The 24,976-nt window shown below is 44.5% G+C and overlaps 1 protein-coding gene across 1 annotated transcript in view; it reads right to left on the reverse strand.

Moving 5' to 3' along the window:
• The window catches only part of ATAD2B (ATPase family AAA domain containing 2B), a 4,508,062-nt gene that overhangs the window by 12,001 nt on the left and 4,471,085 nt on the right, over positions 1-24,976 (reverse strand). The gene's annotated exons all lie outside the window — the stretch shown is intronic.

Consider the following 24,976-nt stretch of genomic DNA (forward strand, 5'->3'; position numbering starts at 1 on the left):
AATCCTAATTTAACCAACAATTCCACAACTCGCTGTCCAGCATGTCCTAGCAAATAAAAACAAATCTAATGTATTATACTAGCCTAATTATAATATATTACATCCATAGTGCTCACAACATTTTAAATTTTAGAACCTTCATAAAGAATCTGGGGAAGGAAATACTCAAGACTGCTCACCATGAATAATCCTTTTTTTGGAACCAGAAACATTCTGGAATAAAAGCCTTTTCCTAAGTGTTCTACAGGAACATTTCCAATGAAACCTGCCTCTAACGTGTTCCATACCTCTCAAATGTACAGATTTTTACAGAACGTTGAGAGTTTTGCCTCATATTTTTGTTTTGTTCCTCATAAAATTTGTGGTTTTCTGGCAAATTATTGAAGATTGAAGTCACTAAATAATACTACATAATGACATACATTTCAGTTTCATACTTTATATCCTTCAGAAAATACATTATGCAAAACCTGTTTTTCTAGCAACTTTCTAGGTTTATAAATGCAAAATTTTATTTTTGTCCTCATTTTTTGGCCTTTGTTCCCCCCATTCTTTCTGGCTTTGTCCAGATTTTTTAAACTGAGAGGTTGAGAGGTATAGTTGCAGCACGTGAGAAAACAACTTTGTTTGGTTTGAAGAGTGAAGGGGAATCTCCCTGAAAGGAGGAGGAGAATCTACTCATTGCCAGCTGTAACCTTTCTGAATCAAAACCCATTTATCTGACACCAAGTGGAAGCACTGAGGGTCAGATACTGAGAGGCAGAAGGGATGTAGGGGCAGCAGGAGAAGGGAAGGTGACCGGGTCTCTGGCATAGCCATTCTGAAGCTGTTGTATGACCCTTTTTAGGGAAACTGCCTTGTTATTTTTTATTTGGGGTTGTTACCTTCTTGCCATTCCTTCTTGGGAGTGTATTACTAGGCTGTGTTCCCTGATTGTTCTATTCTTTGAAAGGGGTATAGGGTTTGGAACAGAAGAATCTGGGAACCTGAAAAATCCTAGGAATTCCCTGTATTAGTTTACCTCTATCATCCTATTGTTTAATCTGTGTAGCAGATGGTCCAAGTAACACTTCTGTGCCTAAAACTGAACTTAAAGTTTCTAAGTCTTCTGAAAAGCTTTGATTACATACCCAAACAAATTTCCTCAAAACAGTAGCTGAAGTGAAAGCCATGAAAATGGTATCAGCTCAAGCATACACACTTTTTAAGGCACATTTAGAAATCTGACAAAGGTTATATACACAATATGATTTGCATAAGATCGACCTTCAGGGGTCACAGAAGCACTGCAAAGATTTCTCAATTTGCTTCCACGTCAGAAAATTCTTTCAGGGTATTAGCATATTTTAAAATGAACTTCCACATATAACTCTGACAATGCAGGATTCTGAAGGCTAATGTGGCAGAAGAAAAAATGTCTCAACCTGTCCAACCACTTACCCTCGTTATACTCGGGGAATGGGTTGCAAGAGAAAAGACCCTTTTTTGCTGCTAGAGCCACAGGCGTGACAGCAGCTGGGTTAGCTGTAAGATGAGAACAAATAAGTTTATTAGCTTGTGAAATTCTCTACAGTTTATTGGCTTTATTATTTTTTTTTAGGAAACGATGACAGAGAATCAGGATCATTACAGGCAACTTTAAGGAATTCTCCCAGTGATGGTAAAAGAAGAAGAACAGATGTAGACTTAGGAACTTCATGTTTAAGAAATCATAACTTCTGCCCATTTCTGGAGGAACATCTGTCTGTTGCCAAGCAAATTACATCCCTTAGCCTAGAAATAGCCCTAGGAAAAGATAAAGCTTCCACAGCGACAACTTCAGCCCACCTTCAAGGTCACTATCGAGTGAATCAGAGTTGGGCTATAGAACCCTGAGGTGAGAACTCTGTCTCTTAACATCAGACGCTTCAGAAAATGCATACTCTTCCTTAGAAAAAAGAAGCACTAGAATTAGGATAAGACAAACAGCACACAGCATTGACTGACTGTAAAATTCCTGGCCAGGGTAATATTTTTATTAAGAGCAACAATTTCTGTATTTTACATGTGCTTAATTTTCCTGTTTCTTTTTTCTAGGTACATCTTTAAGGGGTGAATGTTTGGGAGGCAACATATCCTGAACAAAAGGTTTCTTTCCCAGGGCACCTCTAGAACATTCTCTCAAAGTACCTCTCGTACAAAAAATGGATGGTTCTATCAAGTCCAAGCAGGGTACCTGCATGGCCACAGAGGATATGTCTGAACTACCCCGCCTCTATAGTAGCCAGCAAAGCTACACTAGATGGATTCAAGGAAAGAAGTAAGCTGTCTTAGGAACCAGCAGTGGTCAATGCAGAGTCACACCCCATCAGTTAAGGCACAGGAAGAACCCATTTGGAAGACATAGATTGGGGCTTTATTTTTTTTCTTTTTAGATACATCTGAAAAAGGACCAGCAGGACCATGGTAAGTATCCATGACGTAGCTGGGGAAAATCCTGTTTGCTAGTAAGGTATGTCAGGAGGAGTCCATCAGAAGGCAAACTGTCATTAGTAAGCACACTGTCATTAGTAAGCACAAACAGTTTACAGCACTTGCAAAAAATGAAAAATGTCACATAGGCTACTGCAGCAGTGAAAATTATGAACATCTGTTAGCCACGATGAGATCTCAGGGATGAGAGAAGCACAGATCAACTGGGATGAAGTCAAAACTGTAGACTCAGAGTAGGGAGAGTTAAGGTTGAAGCCAACAACATTAAGATCAATCCAGACGACATCAAGAAGGAATCTGCAGATATTGAGGAACTGGGAGTTGAATGAAGTTAAGGTGGAAGTCAAAAATAAGAGATCCCAAATCCTCTGAACTTTAATCCTTTTGGAAACTGCTTCCTTCATAAATTGTGAGACATCTGTTACAGACTACATTGGAATGGGGGTAGAAAGAATAGTTGTGTAAAATCCTACCATAACCGTATATGTCCTTCTCTTCCATGTTGCAGTATTCATAACCTTTGGGGTTAGCCTCCACCTTGCGACCCGAACGTCCTGCCAGTATGTAAAAGCTTTAGTCACTGCAAGGAACATGGGACATCTGACATTGGCCGTAGAGTGCATGGGCGATGAAAATGACATCTGCACATATCAGAACTGAATGCCCCAGTTGGACCAGAGTCCCAGGATAGCTGCACAAGTCTTGAGTCATCCAGCAAAGATTATGCAGGGGGTGGGGGGCAGGATAGAATACTGCAACATGGAAGAGGAGGACATCTATGGTTATGGTAAGATTTTACACAACTATTCTATGTCCTTCTATTCTCATGTTGCAGTATTCATAACCTTTGGGCGAGTGCCATAGCTCAAAGGAAAGAAAAAGAAGTGGGTGGTTTGGAACTATTCTCCAAAAATCCATGAAGGATTGCCCTAGCAAAACCTGCTCTACATCTAGAAATGTGGTCCAGTTTATAGTGTTTGGTGAAGGTATGGACATATGTCCAGGTGGCGGCTTCTAAAACAGAAGCAGTGTCCAGCCCTTTGAAGATGGCCCCAGATAAGGCCATGGCTCTAGAAGAATGGGCTTTAATCTTATCGTCCAGGTGTTTGCCATGGTAGGTGTAACAAAAGGAGATGGCTTTGGAAATCCAAGTAGAAACAGTCTGCTTTGTCACTGCTTTCTCCAGAGCCCTGGGGTAAAACGACACAAATCGTTGCTCTGATCTCCTAAGAGAATTTGACTTGTCTATGTAGAATCTAAGTTGTCTGTGAACATGTAGGGAATGCAGGACTCTCTCAATGTCATTCTGGGGTTGTGGAAAAAAGGTGGGGAGGTGGATACATTGGTTAAGGGTCAAATTCATTGACCACTTTAGGTCATGAAGGATGGGTTAAGTCCGTAGGGTTAACCTATCCCTGTGGAAGACTAAAAAGGATGGGGTGACAATAATGGCCTGGAGCAGTGAAACACTCCTGGCCGGTCAGGGCCATCAAAAGCACAGTTTTTGTACTTTAGAGAAGCTGTAGCCGTTGGCTCGAATGGAACAACAGTGAGTTTCTCTAACCCAATTCAGGTCCCGGGGTGGTGGAACTGGCTTCCAAGGGGGCCTGAGATGTAGTACTCTCTTCAGGAACAACTTCACTTGCAGTCTAGAAGCCAGTGGAGGGTCAAGAGGCACACAAGCTGAAATAGCAGCAAGGTGGGCCTTAACAGAAGAATATGCCAACCCAGCCTGCAACAATTCACACAGATAGGCCAGCAGTAAAGGGAGTTCTCCCTGAAAAGTGTCTAGCTATCTTTTAAGACACCAAATAGAGAACCTTTTCCATTTGGACAGATAGGATCTCCTAGTACTGGGTTTCCCGAGCTCCTGCAGGACATTAAGCACATCCTTGGTGTAAAGGTGTCTGAAAGGGATCAAAACCCTATCACCCACAGGGTTAGGTTCAGAGATTCCAAGTGGGGCTGGATTAGGGGATCCCTTGCCCTGTGTGAGTAGGTCCACTCTGTGAGGTAACTTGCGATGATTGCCCCTGGCTAAATGCAGGAGGAGGAACCAATGCAGTCTTGGCCACAAGGGAGTCACCAACAAGATTTTTAGTTTGTTCTGCTGAAATTTCAATAGGACTTTTTGTAAGAGAGGGAAGGGGGGAATGTGTAGAGAAACATCCCTTTCCATGAGAAACAGCAGGCATCCATCCCCCTCTGCTAGAGGGCTGGATGTCCTGGTACAAAACTGAGGAAGTAGTCTGATCAGAGGGGAGGCAAACAGATCTATTTGTGGTGTACCCTAACTGTGGATTATGTCCAGAAACACATCCCTGCTTAACATCCACTTGTGGGATGGTGACATGGACCTGCTCAAGATGTCTGCTTGAGTGTTCTGGGCTGAAGGAATGTAGACCTCTTGCAGGGTAATTCCATGCTGTACTGACAATTCCCAGTCCTGGAGTGCAAGTCTGCACAGCAAGTAAGATCTTGCTCACTCCTGTTTGTTCACATACCAGAGTGGGAAGGGGGAGGATGTGTAGAGAAACATCCCCTTCCATGAGAAAGAGAAGGCATCCATCACCCCTACTAGAGGGCTGGATGTCCTGGTACAAAACTGAGGAAGTTGTTTGATCAGAGGGGAGGCAAACAGATCCATTTGTGGTGTACCCCCACCCATGGACTATGTCCAGAAACACATTCCTGCTTAACATCCACTCGCAGGTTGGCAACATGGACCTACTCAAGGTGTCTGCCTTAGTGTTCTGAGCTGAGGGAATGTAGACCGCTTGCAGGGTAACTCCATACTGGACTGCCAATTCCCAGTCCTGGAGTGCAAGTCTGCATAGCAAGTAAGGTCTTGTTCACCTCTGTTTGTTCACATACTAGAGAACATTACTACAGTCTGTGAACAACTTCAAGGGTCCTTGCTTCGGATATTTTCGGAAGGCCTTCAATGCAAAGATGGGGGACCTGATCTCTGATGTTGATGTGCTCCCTCTTTAAGGGGTTTGTCCATGTGACCTACACCTTCAAGCTGCTCAAAGTTTCCCCCAACACAGGTTTGAAGCATCTGTGTACATTTCTTGGACTGGAGTGAGGGGTTTTAAGGGCAGCCCTGGATTGAGGGAGAATTGATCCATCCACCAAAGGATCTCATTCCTTAGGCATGGAAGGAAGGGGATGGACTGGTCCAAGAAGTGGGAGTGTTGGGTCCATGTGGATCTCTTGTACCACTGAAATTTCATGTGGAGGTTTGCAAGTGGTAACATGGGGATATAGTAGAGGCCATATGCCCCAGAAGTCCGAGATATTTTCTTGCTGTCCAGGCAAGGGCATTGAGAAAAGACTGTAGGTACTTCCTTCAGGCCTTCCACCTTTTGGGGGTGGGAGGAATGCCCTCATAACATCCATCCTGATTCTGCAGCCCAGGAAAACATCTTCCTGGGAGGGGTTTATGTTGGATTTGGGGAAAATGATAGTGAAACCCAGGGACTGCAGGACACCAATGACTGTTTGGAGATGGTTCTGTAGAGAACCATAGCAATTTGCCTGGATCAGGAGGTCGTCTAGGTATGGGAAACTTTGTACCCCTTGGACCCTGCAATAGGTTACAATTGGAGCCAGACACTTGATGAATACCCTTGGAGCAGTAGATAGTCCAAAGGGTAAAGCACAGAATTGAAATTGCGAGGAACCCACAGAGAAGCATAAATATTTCCTGTATTTGGGTCTTATGGGGATACGCAGAAATGTGCCTTTGCTGTCCAAGATGGCCAGAAATGACTGGGGCATTAACAGTGGGAATAGAGTTGATTCTGGGGTGTAAGCATACGAAATGCAGGTACTTAAAGAAAAGACTGAGGTGGGATAAATGCAGGATGAGTCTTTGTGGGACATCTTTTCTTGGAACTAGGAAAAGTCTGGAGTAAAAACCCCTTCGCTCTTCTGAAGGGGGGATTGCCTGGATAGTCCCCTGGGACAGGAGGTTGTCCAAGACTGTTTGGAATAGGGGCAGCTGGTTCTTTGGTGGCTGAGGGATGCCTCTTAAGGGGAGGTTGATCCAAGTCATGAAGTAACCCTTTTCTATGATGGACAAGATCCGCTTGTATCAGGTAATGCTTTTCCAGATGGGAAGACAGCGAGAGAGCCTCTGGGAAAAGGGTATGGAATCTGGAGGGGGTGGAGAAGTAAGCTAGTCGTCACAGACTACCTGCTTTGTCCTGAAAGGGTTTTCTGGGTTGTAGTCTGAGCAGACCTGGTAGGTGTCTGCTGTTTCCTGGAGCTCTTCTTGTCCTTAATATGAGGAGTAGGAGCAGAATGTTTCCTAATGAATTGTGTCTTAGTATGGTAATTTCTGTGGAATTTAGGTATTGGTGACACAAACAAATGCTTCAAATCCTGTAATTCTTTTCCCTTTTGTTGAAGGGCTTTGAAAAGCTCTGCTGCTCTGGCCCCAAATAGGGCACTATTGTCCAAGGGGGCATCAAGGAGTTTAGCCCTGAAATTGTCAGGTAGGGGTTGAAGCCTCAGCCAAGAGTACCTTCTGAGCACTGAGGCAGATACTACAGATCTGGCTGAGGCCTCTGCAGCATCATAACTACATCTGATTGAGTATCCTGTTACTTGAGAGGACAGGGAGATCAGGTTAGAGATTTCGGACTTAGTGGGTGAATCTGAGAGATCAGCCAAGAGTTTTGAAACCTAAGACAAAAGAGCCAAGGAATACTGACAGCTCTAAAAACTGAAGTAGCAGAGGTATATACCTTTTCTCCCATGTGCTCCATAATTTTACTGTCCTCATCAGCTGGAAGGACAGAGGCAGAGGGTAATCGTCTGGAAGGTTTGTCAGCATATACAGAAACTGTACCAGGGTCTGCAACAGGACATTTTATCAGAAATTTGGTCCCTTCTGGGACTTTTTTAATCGGTCAGTGCGTCTAGGGGCAGGGGGTTGAGATTTCGGATTTTTAGAAACCACATTGAAGGCATCTAAGAAAGCTGGAAGTTACTGGTGGGATGGCAGAAGGTAAAGGAATATCCATTTGCAGAAGCTCATACCACCTCTTTTGGAATTCTGTCATCTCAGTACAGACCCATTTGAAAAATTCTCTCATCTGAGAGATCGCTTCTCCCAAAGTAAGGTCCTTTCCAGGGGAATCTGCTTCAGTAGATTTCTCCTCTGGGCAAGCATAACAGAGAGGCGATGGCATTTGGGAAACATAAAGACTATCTGAAGTCTGAGGCCTAGGGCTGATAACTGGAGGATCAACCGGAGGGGAAGCAGACATAGAGGGCCTGAGGGCCATGAAAGCATTGAATTAACTTTGACAGAAAGCTTGCCAATCAGGCAAGCTTTCAGATGGTGCAGATACATATTAAGTTTTTTGCTTCCTTTTTAAGGAAGGAGCAGGCCTAGAGGGCATATGGCCTAAGCCAGGCCTAGTTTTGGTTCCCTAACAGTAGAAGGACTGGTCAGGTGTCCATAACGAGCTGATCTTCCCCCTCATTGTCGGTACCTGACATCTGCCTTACCTCCATGGATGAGCTTACAGCCCTTAGCTCTGCAGCCTCTGGAACGGGACCCAATATACCACCATTGGCAGATTACGTACATTCCTCCAGGCGTACGTCGGGTTGGGTGGAGAAGGTGTAGCAATAGTCTCAGGCCTAGTAACTCTGGCCTTCTTTTTCAGAGGCTCGACGGTCTGACCAGATGGCCCTTCCATAGTGAGAGCTAAACCCTTAAGTCTTTGGCTTTCTAAATAAATATTAAGTGCGTGTAGATGGAACAAAAGCCTCACAGATCGCACAGGATTTATGGTCATGGTTGGGCCCTAGGGAGAACATGCACAGTTCATGTGCGTCCTTATGGGGAATATGACATCCGTATCTACACTTTCCTTTCCTGGATGACATGAACTTGGGCAGGTATGCAATGACCAAATGAACAAAAAAAAAGGCCCCAACAGGGTACTTATCGTAATTCGCAGAATCCAACAGAAATGGCAGGATGAGCTGAGGTTCGACTGGCGGCAGAGAAGTTCTGAGGAAGGTACATGCAGACGTCACTTTTATGGCCCACGCACCCTACAGCCAACATCAGATGTCCCATGTACCTTGCAGTGACTAAAGCTTTTGTATACTGGCTGGATGTTCAGGTCACGAGGTGGTGGCAAACCCCAAAGGTTATGAATACTGCAACATGAGAACAGAAGGACATCTGGTTTTACCTGATTCTGGTTTTCCCCCACAGGAATGGTTTCTTGACAAATCCCAGAACTGGTTACTTGAAAGGACAATGGATGCTGGTGTTTACACCAAAATGACTTGACAAACCACTGGATCTTCCTCATATGGGGTTTGAATAAGGGAATCATTAGGATAGTTGAGGCTACATACGAGTCCAGAACCCTGCAGTGGTCATGTACTGTTAAGATAGACCCAAAAACTGTTTCTGGTAAAATGAAACTGTTTATATTGTGAGACAGGCCGTAATGAAAGCAACAGATATCCCCAAAACATTCTCAGGTACTTATTATGCTACTCATGTGTGCAGAACTTCAGAAGCCTAGCCATTCATTCTCATGTAGTTTTTAGCCCTAACATTTTAGGGATGGATAACCCACAGATGAGCAGAGCATTTAGAATGTTGTCCCTATTCAGAAGGAACAAAGGTGCTTAAACAGGGCTGATTTTATGGTAACGCTTCCATCTGTCTAGATTATACTTGAATGGTGCAAGGGAAATACCATTTCAGTGTCTCTACTCCCTTTGCTTTATAGGCTTATAGGAAGTCACTGGGCCAATGGCCCTAGGGTCTTTACAAGCCTAGCCAAGTTGTTTCCATGATCAGCACCTATTGCCCCTGTCCAAGAGAGACACAGATGGAAACCCACAGATGAATTTACAGTTACTCATCCAATCGTCTAGACTGCGTTTGAAGAGGGCCAGTGAGGTGCTCTGTTTGACATGAAGTGGGAGTGTGTTCCAAAACTGTGGTAACCTCTGGGAGACAAATCTGTCCCTGCAGCAGGTTCGATTAATGTCACATATGATACCAGGTTAAAGTCTTTAGCGCGAGTAAACCATATGCCATTTGACTTGCAGATATGCAGCATTTCTAATAAAGCAGGGTCAAAGACTGCCCTATACGCAAGGCAGAGATCACCTCTGAGAAGTCTGTATGAAAGAAAGTGACAGTGATTTCAGCCGATCCACATAGGAAAGATGCTGAAGACCTTGAATTTTCTTTGTGAGGAACCTTTGTGGTCTCTCCAATTGCTGCAGGTGCTTGGAAAGCTACATACCAGAGGGGGAAAGTACAGGGAGGTTAAAACTTCTTTTTTTCTGGAGGCAATGCCCTTACTTATGAGATGAGAAATACAGAATGCCTTTCTTACCACTGTGGAGACATGGTAATCAAAGGTAAGGTTGCTGTCAACCTGTGTGCCCAGGTTTCTCACCACTGAGTGCGTACTTGGGGTGTTGCTATTGATGTGGTAGTTAGCAGGAACATTGCCTTTACCAAAAGGAATGAGAATACATTTTTTGTATCGAGTTTAAGGCCGTGACTTTTGCACCAGTAATTTGTTTGTGTAAAACCCTCTTGTAAGATGCTGACATCGTTTGGAGATTCTATGACCGCTTCCAGTTTGCAGTCATCAGCAAACTTTGCCAGCCATAGACCTTTAGTTTTTGATTGTACTTCGGAGAAATAGATTCCGAACAGTAGAGGTCCCACGTCTGATCTCTGTGGAACACCACTGGTTACAGGTCTGCTGTTGGAGGTGGATTTCCTTATTTTGACTGTATGGGTTCTATCAGTGAGCCAGATGGTGACCCACCTAACAATATAAGGGTTGATACCTAGCTGGGAGAATTTGTCAATGATGCCTGAGTGGAGTACAGTGTCAAAAGCCTTGGCTAAGTCTAGGTAGGCTGTATGCATAGATTTTCCCTCATCCAGAGCCTTGGTGACTGTCTCAAAGTCCACCAGGTTTAACAGGCATGATCTTCCTTTGACTAATCCAAACTGAGTAGGGTCAAGTGTTTGGAGATTACCTATATCTTTGTTTATAACGGCCATGATGATTCGCTCCATGGTCTTGCAGATAAGGCTAGTCAGGCTAATAGGTCTATAGTTTCTGGGATCAGTGGAAGCACCACCTTTGTACAAGGGGATAACGGTGGCCATTTTCCAATCAGCTGGGATGAAGCTGATGCTTAGACTATGACTGAAGAGAGTACCCACTGGTGTTGCTAATTCTTGTTGGGGCCCATGTAAGACGCTGCCAGGGAAGTTATGTCCCATAGATGCTGTATTTTTGGCCTGGGAGAGAGCATTTACGACCTGCTCTTTATAAATACAAGATAGGGGACAGGTGGTAGGGATATCATGGGATACATGTGGTGAGGACAGGGGAGTGAGGTTTTCACACAACCTGTCAGCTAACACGTTAGCTATGTCCACAGGCTCAGTATATGTGGTATCATTAATTATCACTTTGCCGAAAAAAAATCTGGGATTTTCCTTTAAGTTACAGATGTAACTAAAGAACGCCTTATGATTTTTCTTAGTTGAGAAAGCTAATTTGGATTCGTAATTTACTTTGGAGGACCTCACAAGTCTTATTTGCTTGTTTAAGCTATGGAGGGAGTGTTTCTAGCTTAGGGCCCGCTCCCTCTTACTCTTAATTCATTTCTTCCTTTTATTGTAAAGCCTGTTAATGGCAGTTGTCCACCAGGCAGGTTTGCTCTTCCTTGAAGAGCTTGTTTTGGTCCTATATGGTGCTGCTGAGTCAATGCAGTTATACAGGTGTTTGTATAAAGCAATGGTGTAAAACTCTGCACAGTTCCATCTGAGGGGGGAGGTGCAGTGAAGCTATTTATACCATCCTGTAAGAGGTTATAATCTGCTTTGGAGATGTTTTTTAGTCTGGATGCTGCTGGGGGGGGCAGGTGTGATAGTTACTTCAAATGAGACAATGTGGTCAGATCTCACTAAATAAGATCTCTCAGTGGGGGTGTGGAGATGAAGTCCACTTCAAAGACATGGCATTCTCTGTAATAAACATTTACTCCTCCAACATGTTTTGTGTTCCAAAAGAGATTGAGACCTCTTGAGCAGGTACTTATGCCCCCAGTGGACTAGTGAATATGCAGTAGAGTCTGACAAGCGAGGCAGAAATTGTCCCTCAATAGCTTGTATGACGCTGAGAAGAGGGACAAGGCTTTGAGATGGTCTGCATAATTTTTATTATTTAGGTCGTTGATTTTCTCAGCAAGAAAGTGTTGTGGGGATTCAATTTGTGCCAAATGCTTGGATGTGAACAAACTGATCTGGCTTGGGTCGAAAGTTTGTAGATTATCTATTTCCTTATTTAATAATTCCATAAATGATCCTTTCCACAGCCTTACAGATGAAGATGGTCAGACTTAAGGGTCTAAAATTTCTCAGTTCTGTTCACACCCTATCTTTCTGCAAGGGGATGACAGCTGCTGTCCACCACTGGTCAGGCACAAAGCCTATTTGGAGGCAGAAAATGATAAGCCTATGTGGGGTGGGATTGGAGGTGGGGTTCTGAAAGGTTTCATTACTGGCTGGCCAGTAAGCAGACCGGTATGTTATCAGGCCCCACAAAAACACTATTCGTGGTCTTGGATAGTGCATTCAGGAATTGTTCATGGGAGATGAGGAGGGTGTAGATGTGGATATCAGATATGGGAATACATGAGTGGGTAAGGGTATAATTAGCTAACTTTACTCACTAGTAGACTGGCTACGTCTTCTAAGCCAAAGTATGTGATACAATTTACTACTAGCTCTGCTAAGTGTTAGGCATTGTTTCTAAGATTTCTAACATAACTAAAGAAGGTTTGTGGATCTCCTTTGCCTAGCTGGTACTTATTACCTCATTTAGTTGATCTGTGTCTGCTGTTCCCTGTTAAGTTTAACATGAGCTTTCTTTGCACCTTGGTAGTTGCATTTATCTTTCCATGCAATGATTTCTTTTCCTTTTGTTATAAAACCTGTTTATATTTGAGTTCCACCATACCAGTTTATTTTTGAACTTGGCATTACATTTACTTCAGAGGGGGACAGACGCACCTATGTATCTATTCATATATGCATAGAACTTGGCAGTAAAGGATTCCACATAAGCAGTGGGGTCACTGAGTAGGAAGGGGATGTTTTGTCAAGTCGTCACTCTGTTTCCGTAGAATGGCCCTGATACAAACTCTAAATATCATGGTACTGTTGCACGTGGCTTCCATCTTAAGATGACTGTGACTGATTTCTGAACCACTTTGACCAGGGATACCTATGTATCTATTCATATATGCATAGAACTTGGCAGTAAAGGATTCCACATAAGCAGTGGGGTCACTGAGTAGGAAGGGGATGTTTTGTCAAGTCGTCACTCTGTTTCCGTACAATGGCCCTGATACAAACTCTAAATATCATGGTACTGTTGCACGTGGCTTCCATCTTAAGGTGACTGTGACTGATTTCTGAACCACTTTGACCAGGGAGGGAGTTACAACAGGTAGGAAGCAGAGCTATCCTGTATTAGTGAGGACCACGTCCAGAATTTTATCACTCAAGGGGTCTGGACAAACTGACCAAGAGAGTTTGTATTGATGAAGACCAGAAATTTCTGGGCATACATGTTAGAGGATGTATATGTCTCTAGTTAGCAGAGGAGCTCTAAGTCAATGATTTTTCAAAAGAAAAAATTAAGGCTGTTAAGCTAGCTGGGAGCAATTTATCAGTTATGTACTCTCACCATAACTTGGCATATGTGTTGTCCATTTTCATTCTTCCTCACAAATAGGTTCGGCTCTGAACCTTGGATCTAACTTGGACGTATATACTAGACTTTGGATCCAGCTCACGAGCTCCTCCCTCTATCCATAATGCCCTATTCCATCCTCATTACCTCAGATCGAGTTTGTTGCCTAATAGCCCACTTGTCCAAGAAAGATCAAAATAGACAGACAAAAAGACAGGGCTCAAACCTGGAACTGTACGGTTCCAAACACAGTCTAATAGGTACTTCCAGGAGCGAAAGGGATGGGGACGGATGGGAGAGGAGGTATGGAAGAATGAAAATCGACAGCACAGATGCCAAGTTATGGTTAATACATTGATAAATCTGATGTTGTCCTTTTCATTCTTCCTCACAAATGAGACAGAGTCCCCAGCTATGTAGCCCTCAGGAGGCCCTCATGAAAGATGATGCCGGAGCACTGTCGAAAAAAAAGAAGCTCTGTTTCTGGATAGGATGTCCAACTTGTAAAGCACGCAACACAAATGTCATCAATGGAGGTCCTAGACCAAATGGCAGATGAAATAGCCATGGACCGAGTTGAATGAATTGAAGGAGGCCTTGGTAAATTTAGTCCTTTTTGAAAATAAACCAATGAAATGCAGTCAGTAATCCATTTAGCTAGAGTAACTTTAGATACTGCTTGACCCAGACAAACAGGGGAAAAGATATAAAAAGCCGATCTGACTTACTGAACTGTTCTGTGAAGATAAAAAGTGTAGTTGTCTGTGCACATTAAGGAGATGAAGCATGCGTTCTCCTTTATTAGAAAAATTTGGAAAAAAGACTGGTGACTGTATGGACTGGTTGATGCTATTTTCAGACGCCACTAAGTGGAAAGGAAGGGTTAGTTCGTACAAAAACCCTGCCTTTATGAAAAACACTACATGGGGGCTTAGCTGACAGAGCCTGGAGTTCAGAAATTCTTTTCGCTGAACTTACAGCTACCAAAACCATTTTCCATGAAAGATATTTCAGATCACATTTGTCTGACGGTTCAAAGGGCTTCTGAGTTAATAATTGAAGTACCACAGTAAGGTCCCAAAAAGGAGAAGAGTCCTTTATAGGGGGTCTGAGAAGAAAAATGCCCTTCATCAAGGCCTTATACAATCTGGAAGACAGAGACAGAGATTTAATTTCCTGAATGGAAATTTGAAATTGCTGCCAACTGAAGTTTAATCGTTGAGAAACTGGCTGCTTCTTTAACATGGAGGTTGGGATGCTGAATTCCTGATGGTTGGGATAGGAGACCCTGAGCAGGTTTCAGTATGTATTGAGGATATCACAAGTGAGGCGGCAGGAAGGGTAACCATACTTGCCGAGGCCAGAAGGGGCAATGAGGATGACTGTGCTTCAGCCTGTTTGCTTTCTGTAAAAATTTTGAAATCAAGGCAAGAAGAGGGTAAGCATAAAGGAGATCTATGGGCCAATTGTGAATCAATGCATCTCTCAGTGACTCCTCCTGGGGAGGGGGTAGATCAGAGCGAAGTACTTGCTGCACTTGTTGAGGGGAAGTGACAAATGGCAGCAAAGTTGGCCCCAATGGCTAAAGATCATATTCGCTACAGACTGAGAGACCACTTGTGAGGCATCAGAATAGATCTGCTTAGCTTATCTGCCAATAAGATGTTTTTCCCGGAATGTGTGTTGCAATTAGAAAGCGATCGGAAGAGATCGCCTATTCCCAAACCCTCATGGACTCTCCACACAAGGGATAAGATCAGGTTCCTCCTTGCTTGTTGATGTACCAGACTGCTGACTTGTCTGGCAGAACTGCAGCAGTTCCCAAAGGGAGAGCATTTTGAAATGCTTGCAACACTACAAGGACTGCTCTCATCTCTAGAACATTGATATGCAAATTGGTCTCTAGAGAGGACCATCCTTCCCAAGAAATGCACACCACCCCAGCTGGGAAGCATCCGTGGTTGCTGTGGCAAATGGGAGTGGAAGAACAAATGGTCTGGCCAGAAAAAAGATTGTCTGACTGAATCCATTAATGAATAGAATGTTTGCAAATTGGAGAGAGTCTTATAGGAAAGGACAGCTGTTGAAAAAGAATGGACCACTGTGCAGCTAAGGTCCATTAGAGAAGTCACAAAGAAGTATGCTAAGGGAACCAGTAGTATGGCAGCTGACACTGACCCCAGAGCTTGCAGCACTAATCTTGCTGGAGGAGAAGGGCAACAAAGTATAGTCTGAATGTGACATCTTAAGGATGTAATGCAGTGGTGAGGTAAGGAAGCTACCGGAGTTGTATTCGAAAGAGTCCCTATGAACTCCAGGCTCTGTACTGGGACTCATTTTGATTTGGCAAGATTTAGCGAAATATCTAAGGTGTTGCAAATCTTGAGCAAATAGTCCCTAGCTTGTAGGAGATGATGCTTGGATGGGGCGGTGAGAAGCCAATTACCTAGATATGGAAATACCTGGAATCTGCTGAGTCTCAAGTGAGCTGCTACTACTGACAAGCATTTGATAAACACCCTAGGAGCTGTGGTGAGTCCGAAGGGCAGAGCTCTGAAATGGTAATGATGGACTCCCACCAAAAGCTTATGTCTCCTGGATCACCTACTTTTATGTGATAGTATGCATCATGGAGATCTATACAGCACATCCAATCATCCTTGTGCAGAAAAAGGCAGGATGGACTGGACTGTGACCATTCGGAACTTTGCCTCCTTTATACGCTGGTTCCACTTGCTTAGATCTTAAATGGGTCAGAGGTCCCCTGTTTTCCTTGGCATGAAAAAGAAGTGAGAGAAAGTTATGAATCCTACATGGCCAGGTGGGACCTTTTGGAGGATCTCTTTTTTTTCTAGCAGCTTTTGAATTTCTTGTGCTGCATCCTTCCTCTGACTGGGTGGAATGTCGGGAAATTCTTCCTTTCAGGAGGAGGAAAGAAGAGAAAATGGTATGCGGTAACCTCCAGATATTATTCTTAGTACCCAAGAATCTTTGGTGATATCCGTCCAGGAGTCTAGGGGGCAAAGGGAATCTACCCCGACTGCTTTCACAGTTGGACAGTCAGGCAAATGCTTCAGAAGCACTGATAGGGCCCATCTAAAATGGGATCTCTAAAGCCCTGGTTCCGTGGGCCCCCTCTGCATCTAGGGTGACGTCTACCATTAAAGCTTTTTCCTCTGCCTCTGGAGGAATTTTCCCTGCACGAATCCTGGAAAGGTCCCAGAGACTTTCAGAATCACATCATCTTAATACCTTGTTGGTTTCTTGAGAAGATCTGTTGAGGGGTAAAAAACTGGATTCCTATGGCAGACGGTGTCTTTCCTTCTTGTTCGCTTTGGGTAATCATGTCCTTAACTGATTGTCTGTATAAGGAAGTGCCTTCAAATGGGGCATTAACAAAGGATTGTCTTGAAGGGCTCTGCAAAATTGCAAAGCTACATCCATGCATGTCTTCTTATGGCTATGCCTGAACCAGCTGCTCATGAGGTACCGTCCATTGTATGGGAGATCAACCTCATCCAAGCGTTCACAAAGTAGACAGCAGAGTGGCCAGCTGAGAGGAAGTCTTTTTGAAATGCTCAGCAAACATGGACTCCAAGAGAGTATTTGATGACACCAAGTCAAATCTCTCTGTAAAATGTGCCAAATAATTTAGAGACTTCAGTGCGAAGTTAGCTGAGGCAAACACTAGCATTTCAAATCTGTCCAATGCTCTGGACTCTGTTAGGCAGATGGACAGAAGAGCTCTGCTCTGCCAGCTCTTTCTTGGTGGCTGCCATCACCACTATAGCATCAACTGGAACCCATTTGTTCCAGTGGGGTCTATCAGAAGGAGGGGCCCAAAATTTCTCTGGATGCTTGGGGATGGGTTTGACAGTGCCCAGTTCTTTCCATGCCTGTCAGGAACCAAATCTATCAGTTCATTCGCTGGTGGGGGGGGGGTCACCCAATACACAGATGGTCTAGAACCAAAGGTCTCCAGAAACACTGATTCTTCAGGAGAAAGAGACTGGGATGACCAACCACCTTTCTGCTTGAAGATCTCGAGAATATCTATAAAGGAGATGTCATTAGGTGGCGATCTGGGGTATCCCACTACCTCATCAAAAATCAGTGAATTCTGTGAGAGACTCGATCAGGGAGTCTCTCTCTTTCCTCTTACACGTCCTCTTCCAAGGGATCTATCTCCTCCATGGGATGTTTGGGGGAGGTGTCAGAAGAGAGAGGAAATTCCTGTAAAGGAACTGCCTGTCCCTGTGCAATAGGTTTGAAGGGCTCAGACCTTGGAATCAAACAGAGGAGAAGAGTAAGATCTGAGACAAGAGATGACTGTTCTCTGTGGAGAGAAAAAGCCCTTTCCACCACCTTGAAAGTCGAAGGTCCAGGGGAAACCCTCTTCCCCCCTTCCTTGGAGCTGAAGCCTCCGAAAAAGGTAGGTCAGGGCCACCCCAAATCCCATTTTCAAGGGGAGAATTGGATCCGAGCTGTCCAGGGACAAAGCTCTCAGAGGGACGGATAGATCTGAAAAAAAAATCAGAGCCAATCCGAACCCCTTGGATCTGGCACCAACATCTCAGCTCTGAGACCCGCTCTGATCAGAGATTACCAGAGCAGGGAAAACACTGGATTTGAGGAAGAAATTTCCTCGTACCAGATGCCGAACCTTTTGGGGATCTTGGATCCTGGGGCTCTGAAACCATAGGTCAGACTGGAGAGGGAGACAGTATGGGACTTTGTAGCCACACTCACAAATCCAGGGGGGATGGAGTTGGCAGGACCCCATCTGGATCTGAGCCCTGAGAAATTTCTGCATCATCCTAGCCACATCTGCTACTGAAACTCCTGGAAGATGCTTTAGAAGAGGGCCTGGAATCTTTCTTCGATGTCTGGAAGAGCTGAACTGGCAAGGAGGGAGATACTATAACAGTATACTCCTGGGTATGGCTTCTGTCGGCAGAACTCTTTTCTCATATCCAATGAAGAGGTAGAAGGGTGTGGAAAGATCAAGATCAGAGCCGATGCAGTTGAATCCAACTACTGTTTAGAATTCGAAGGCAGGCTTTCAGTCTTAGAATCCGAGGAAGTCTGATCCAAAATTTTATGGATCTTCTCCAAGAGCTCCAAGGAAGCCCTAGGAGACTTTAGAGGACACCTCTTTTTTTGCTTCAGAAAAAACTGACTTAGCTGATTTAGAGGGGGTTTGAGCCCCATTAGAAGCTGGCAGTAGTCCTTTAAGGATTAACTTATTGCACCTGTTGGCTAATCCACTGGGGTTAAAAGCAGAACATACCCATGCAGGCCGTATTGAGATGGTCTGGTCCAAAGCGGTTAATACACTTCTTGTGGGCATCTGAATTGGGGATCTTATGCCAACAAGAAGTGCATTTTTTAAAAACCTGTCAGCTTCTATAACACAGCGGAAAAAAACAACACAGTGTACAGAACACAAGAAAAAGGCAAGAGACAAAACTTTTTTTTTAGGAAGAAACAACTACATCTAGAAAAAAAACAGGTGAATACCAAAAAAGGTATTTAAATTGTACCTAAAGAGGTACAGAAGGAATATCATATATGTGGGAGGTTGGAATAATGATTAAGGTATTTAACTTACAGGTGCAAGGTTTGAGTCTCAAATGGGGTAATTAGCTAGGCTTAAAATGGCCCATAACAGCAGTTAACCTAGTACTAATCTATAAACCAACAATGGTGTAGTGGAAATAACTACCAAAGTAGTAGTAGTAAAGCGATAGCACAGAAGAGAGTTCTAACACCTAATGCCAGTGAAAACTAAAACGGAAATATTAAAAAACATGTTTATATAAGGAAAAAAGAATAATATAACATAATAACTATGGAAAAATCAACCTTACTAGCTCGACAGCAGAACCTGTATCTAACCACGAAGGTGGCAAACAAGATCTACAGCAATGGGGATGGAATAGGGTACTATGGGTAGAGGGAGGAGCTCAAGAGCTACAGCCGAGTTGGACAGAGGTTCAGATCCGAACCCATTTATTTGGAAGAATGAAAAGGACAACATTAGATCTTAAGGTTAAATGAAAGTACAGTTGTGTAGACTTAACACAAATGTAGATGTTCGAGTGTATTCACTGTTGTAGTCATCACATTTGGGTTATCCCTGCCAGAGTAGCCCCTGGCTGGCCCGAATACCAGAGGCTTAGAATTTCTACATCGGTTGCTGTCACTTCAGGACTGACGTCGGGTCGTCAGTAGTATAAAGTAAGGCAGCAGATGCCATTACATCACTTTTTCCCACCCTAACCTGTCAGGAGCCCCCAAGTAGGAGCCAGGTTCTGGTGGAAGAACCCCACCAGTAGAAAGCAAATACCAATATTTCCCTTGTAAGGAAAGAAGAAAAAAGTACAATTCTGTACACTTACCATAAATGTAGATGTCAGAGTGTATTCACTGTTGCAGTCATCACACTTGGGTAATCTCTGCCTGCAGGTAGCCCTCAGTCGGCAAAAATACCAGAGACTTAGTATTTCTGCATCGGATGCTGTCACTCCTGGACTGACATCAGGTCGTCAGGGGTATAAAAACAGGCAGCTGACGCAATTACATCAGTTTTTCTTGCCCCAAATGTCAGGAGCTCCCCAAATAGGGAGCTAAGTTATGGTGGGGAAAACACCACCAGTAAAAAGTAAATACCAATACCCCTGAAAGGGGTGAGTAATAGCCATAGAGAGGAGAGAGAGAGAAAAACCAGGGGGCTGGAGGGAAGGAAACCAGGACTGCAACAGTGAATACACTCAAACATCTACATTTATGGTAAGTGTACACAACTGTATTACGTACTTCGTGTTTCACTGTTGCAGTCATCACACTTGGGTGGATTCCCAAAGTTGAAGATGGGTGGTGGCAGTCGACAACAGTTCGGACTGGCTAGCATGCCTTGCAGGACTGCTGTTGCAAAACCTGCCCTGGATTTGGAAAAGATAGGCAGGTGGTAATGCCAGGATGTCCCTGGTAGGGACTCCCCTGAGAAATGCTGTAGAGGTAGATGTTGCCCTAGTGGAATGTGTTCTGACCCCCTGAGGGGTTGGTTTCCCATGGTGCTTGTAGCAGAATTGGATGCAGTGTGCTATCCATTTGGAAATTGATTGTTTTGAAATGGCCTTGCCCTCTGCCCCTGTTGCAAAGCTGACTAGTAACTGGTCAGATTTTCTGAAGGGCTTAGTCCTGTCGAGGTAAAATCTGAGCTGTCTGTGCACATCCAAGGAGTGCAGGCTCCTTTCCCCTTTATTTTGAGGATTAGGGAAGAAAGTTGGCAAATGGATGGAATGGTTGAGAGCCACAGTGGACACCACGTTAGGCATGAAGGAAGGGTTAGCCCTGAGGGAAACCCTGTCAGCATGGAAAATAATGAAGTGTTCCACAGCCATTAAGTGATTGTAGCTCAGACACTCTTCTAGCTGAAGTGATGGCCAGAAGCAAGGCTGTTTTCCAAGAGAGGAATTTTAAGTCTGCTGACGCAGCAGGTTCAAAGTGGGGAAGCGTGAGCTTTTCCAGTACAAAGTTAAGGTCCCAGGCAGGGGCGAGTGCTCCCCTTAGTGGCCTTAAGTTGTTTGCCCCTCTCAGGAACTGTTTGATAAGAGGGTGCGAGAAGAGAGTTGGCTCAGTGTTGTAATGAGCCGAAATGGCCGAGGCATGTACCTTAATGGAGGAGAAGGGCAGGCCTTTGTGGAGTAGATCTAAGTAATCCAGGATTAGAGGCAGGGAGGGCATGTATGTTCTCTCCTTTAGACAGAAACCAGGAGCAGAACCTTTTCCATTTATCAGCATAGGATTTTCTTGTACTGGGTCTTCTGGTTTCAAGAATGACGTCCAGCACCTGCTTGCTTAGGGTTGCTAGGGGAGAATTCAAGGAATAAGACAGGCTGTAAGATTTAGGGTTTGCAGCTGTGGATGCAAAATCTGTCCCTCCTGCTGAGAGAGCAGGGTTGGGTTCTGGTGTAGGTGAACGGGTGGCACCGGTGACAGGCTGCACAGGAGTGGGTACACTACTGCTGGCATGGCCAGTCTGGGGCAACTGGAATTGTCCTTGGTCTGTCCTGTCTTATCTTGAGTAATACTCTTGAGAGAAGGGGCAGAGGGGCAAAGGCATAGATTGAGAGATTTGCCCACTGAAAAGATAGGGCACCCACTTTCCAGGCCCTGCTGTGAGGATTCCTGGTGCAGAATTTGCTGAGCTGGTGATTGTAGAGGAAGGCAAAGAATTCCACCTCTGGGGCCCCCCATTTCTGAATCAGAAAGTTGTGTGGGTCTAGGAGATTTCTGCTCAAGTCATTTGCCAGTGAGTTTTGTTTGCCTGGCAGGAATTGAGCTTGCAGATGGACTTGCATGTCACAGGGCCATGGCTAACCTGCAGAGTGGGTAGGAGTAGGTTCCCCTCTGTTTGTTGATGTACCAGATAACTGTGGTGTTGTCTGTATTTATTAGCAATTGTCCTGGAAAGAGTAGAGCTCTGAAAGCTGTCATTGCATTCTGCACAGCTAGCATCTCTTTTTGGTTGATGTGCAGATGAATTTGACTTGGGCGCCAGTGGCCCTGAATGCATTTGCCGTCCATGTGTGTTCCCCAGGCATAGTCTGATGCATCTGTGGTTAGGGTCTGGTCGGCGTGGGGTTGAGAAAAGGCAGTCCCTTGTTTTGATAGCATGCTTCTGCCCACCAAAGGTACTCTGTCCTTAGACAGGGTATGATAGGAATGACTGTTCCCAGGTCCTGAGAATGTTGGCACCAAAGACTTTTTAAGTACCACTGAAGTTTCCTCATATGCAGTCTTGCATATGAAATTAACAGTATACATGAGGCCATGAACCCTAGGGCCTGCAGTATTTTTCTTGCAGATAGCTGGGTTCTGGTGGCCATTTGTTTGAAGTAGGCTGTTAGGTAGACTTGTTTTTTTGACATGAGGAATGCCATCTGGGACGTTGTGTCCAAGCTTGCTCCCAGGAATACAATCTTTTGACTGGGTACCAGTTTTGATTTCTTTTCGTTGATTGTGTACCCCAAGGAAGTGAGGTGTTTCACAAATGTCAGGTGCTGCAACAGCAATTCCTGACTGTCCGCCTGAATCAGGCAGTTGTCCAACTACGAGAAAATTTGGATATTTCTCTGCCTGCAGTATGCAATGGCTGGAAACTCTGGGCGCAGTAGATAAGCCAAAGGGAAGTGCAGAGAACTGATAATGCATAGATCCTGCCCTGAAATGTAAATACTTTCTGCATGACTCCCTTATGGGGATGTGCAGATAGGCTTATTTTAAGTCTAGGGTGACTAACCAGGCATCCTTGGCTAGCATAGGAAGACGCTGTTGCAGGCTAAGCATTTTGAATTTTGGTACCACCAGGAAGGTGTTGAGAATTGAAAGATCCAGGATTGGGTGCCAAGAGCCCTCTTTCCTGGGTACCAGGAAGAGTCTGGAGTAGAATCCTTGACCTTCTGTTCTACTGGAACCGGCTGAATAGCTCTGATATTGAGCAGGGAAGCTACTTGGTTTTGAGCCTCTGCCCACTGGTTTGGAGGAAGGTCTGGAAACCCACTTGGGGTTGGCAGTGAATGGAAATAAAATTTGTACCCCTGGGATACAATGTTGAGGACCCACCGGTCCTGTGTGATGGACATCCAATTTTATTGCATGAAGGGCAAGTTGTTCTCCTAGGGTTACAAGTAATTGGGCAGGGCTGGGGAGTGGAGTAAAGAAGTCATCGTGAGTTTTTTGCGTAAGGAGGTGGCTTACCACTCCCTGGTTTAGGGGTGGGGGCACTCCCTTATTTAGATCTCTGCATACCCTGAGACTGTAGTCTGGATGGTTGGTTTCCCCTGGGTCTGGTTTGAGAAGGCCTGGAGGGGGATGAAAAGGACCAGTGTTTGGAAAGGCAATGCCTACTGATGTCAACATCCTACAGAAGGGCCTCTCTGAGACAGATGCCTGGTGTCAGAGCCATGGCCTCAAGCTCAATGCCAAAAAGTGCAGTGTCATCCCCTTTGGTAAAAACTCTGTACCCATGAACTACCACATAGGCTGCAATCTACTTAACACTGAATGCGTGATAAGAGACATTGGGACCCAGTTGGACAGTAGTCTCTCCTTTGATAGTCACATTGCCACAGTAGTCAGGAAGTCCTTCTACGTGGCACACCTCATCATAATAGGGTTCTCATCCAGGAAAAAAAGAGGTCATCATTCCCCTCTACTCGACACTCATTAGACCCATTATAGAGTACAACGCCCCTTTTGGAATGTACTCACAAGACATCTGCAGCAGCTGGAAAGGCCACAGAAGAGCCTCACAAAGAGGATTACTGGACTCAAACAAATGCCCTACACTGACCGTCTCAAAAAACTCCAGCTTTACTCCGTAGTATATTGCCTACTCCAAGGTGATCTCTGCCTAACATATAAAGCTGTGTCAAACCCAGAGCTGTTGGACATGCTACACCTAAAGAAATCCCAATCCCTCCGAGCTATACACTCTAGGGACCTAAACCTTGTCACCACAATAAACAGGACATGCTGGTGGGATAGATTCCTATCCCAGAGACTTCCCATACTCTGGAAGAGGCTACCCATCTATGTCAAGCAAAGTTCTTCATTAGCACTCTTCAAGAAAAATCTTGATGAGTGGATGGGAAATAGGAAATACACCCCGGGGATCACTTCTGTGTCTCTGCTCGACAGTGGCACAGGAAAATAACTTTCTTGGGTGGCGTAAGCCAGGGGACCTTGTTGGCTAGGCTTACGTAGGCCCTTGGGCCGATAGCCTAATACCTACCTATGAACCTATGAATCTACGGGGTTGCACTTGTAAGAATTCTTTAACAGTCTGCTATGGTGCCAAACAAACTGTCCTTGTTCAAAGGAGCATCTAGTAACTTTGATTTGACACGGTCTGGCAAGGTCTGCTCCTTGAGCCAAGCATGTCTTCTCAGTACAGATCCAGTGACTACTGCCCGGCAAGATGCTTCTAGGGTGTCAAAGTCACACTGCAAAATATGCTTACTGACTTAGCTTGCAGAGTGCATAAGCTCCTGCAATTCTTTATTTTCTGCACAGTCTGTAAAGGTTGCCACTTTTTGCTTAATAAATTCCATAATATGCTGCTGGTACTTCAATGTTCTAATAGCAAGAGTTGCAGAGGTATATACCTTCTTAACCCAACTGTCCAAAGCTCTGGAATCCCTGTCCGAAGGGGTGGGATTCTTGGCTGTAGTAGCCTTGATACCTTTAGGCCCATGGGAAATGATCTCTGGGTCGGCAGTAAGATTCTTGAAAATAAATTTGTGAGTGTCAGATACTCTGTAGTACCTGCCTGGTTTCCTAGGGGCAGGAGGTAAAGGTGTCAGGAGTAAGACTGGATTCCACAAAAACATCAACAACAACATCCAGGACAGGAGGCATTGCTAAAGGCCTGTGCTGAGGCAACTCTAGGAATTCTCCGAGTCTCTTTTTGGACCGAGGATAGTCTTGGCATTCCAGTGGAAATGGTCTCTTAAGGTATGCAAGTTTTCACCAAAAGAAAAAACCTCTGGAGGGAAGGCAGAAGGAATGTATTCCTCTGCATCTGAATCCTCAGAAGCAGATAAGGGCATGTCTTCATAATCAGAAATCTGAGTGTCATCAGACTCTTGGTCTGTAGAAGCTGTAGGGGCTGGTCTCTTTTTCTCTTAGCAGGGGAAGGCAGACTTCCTCTA

Source organism: Protopterus annectens, chromosome 2.part1 (genome assembly GCF_019279795.1).
Source record: "Protopterus annectens isolate FY-2018-M chromosome 2.part1, PAN1.0, whole genome shotgun sequence".
Taxonomy (NCBI): domain Eukaryota; kingdom Metazoa; phylum Chordata; order Ceratodontiformes; family Protopteridae; genus Protopterus; species Protopterus annectens.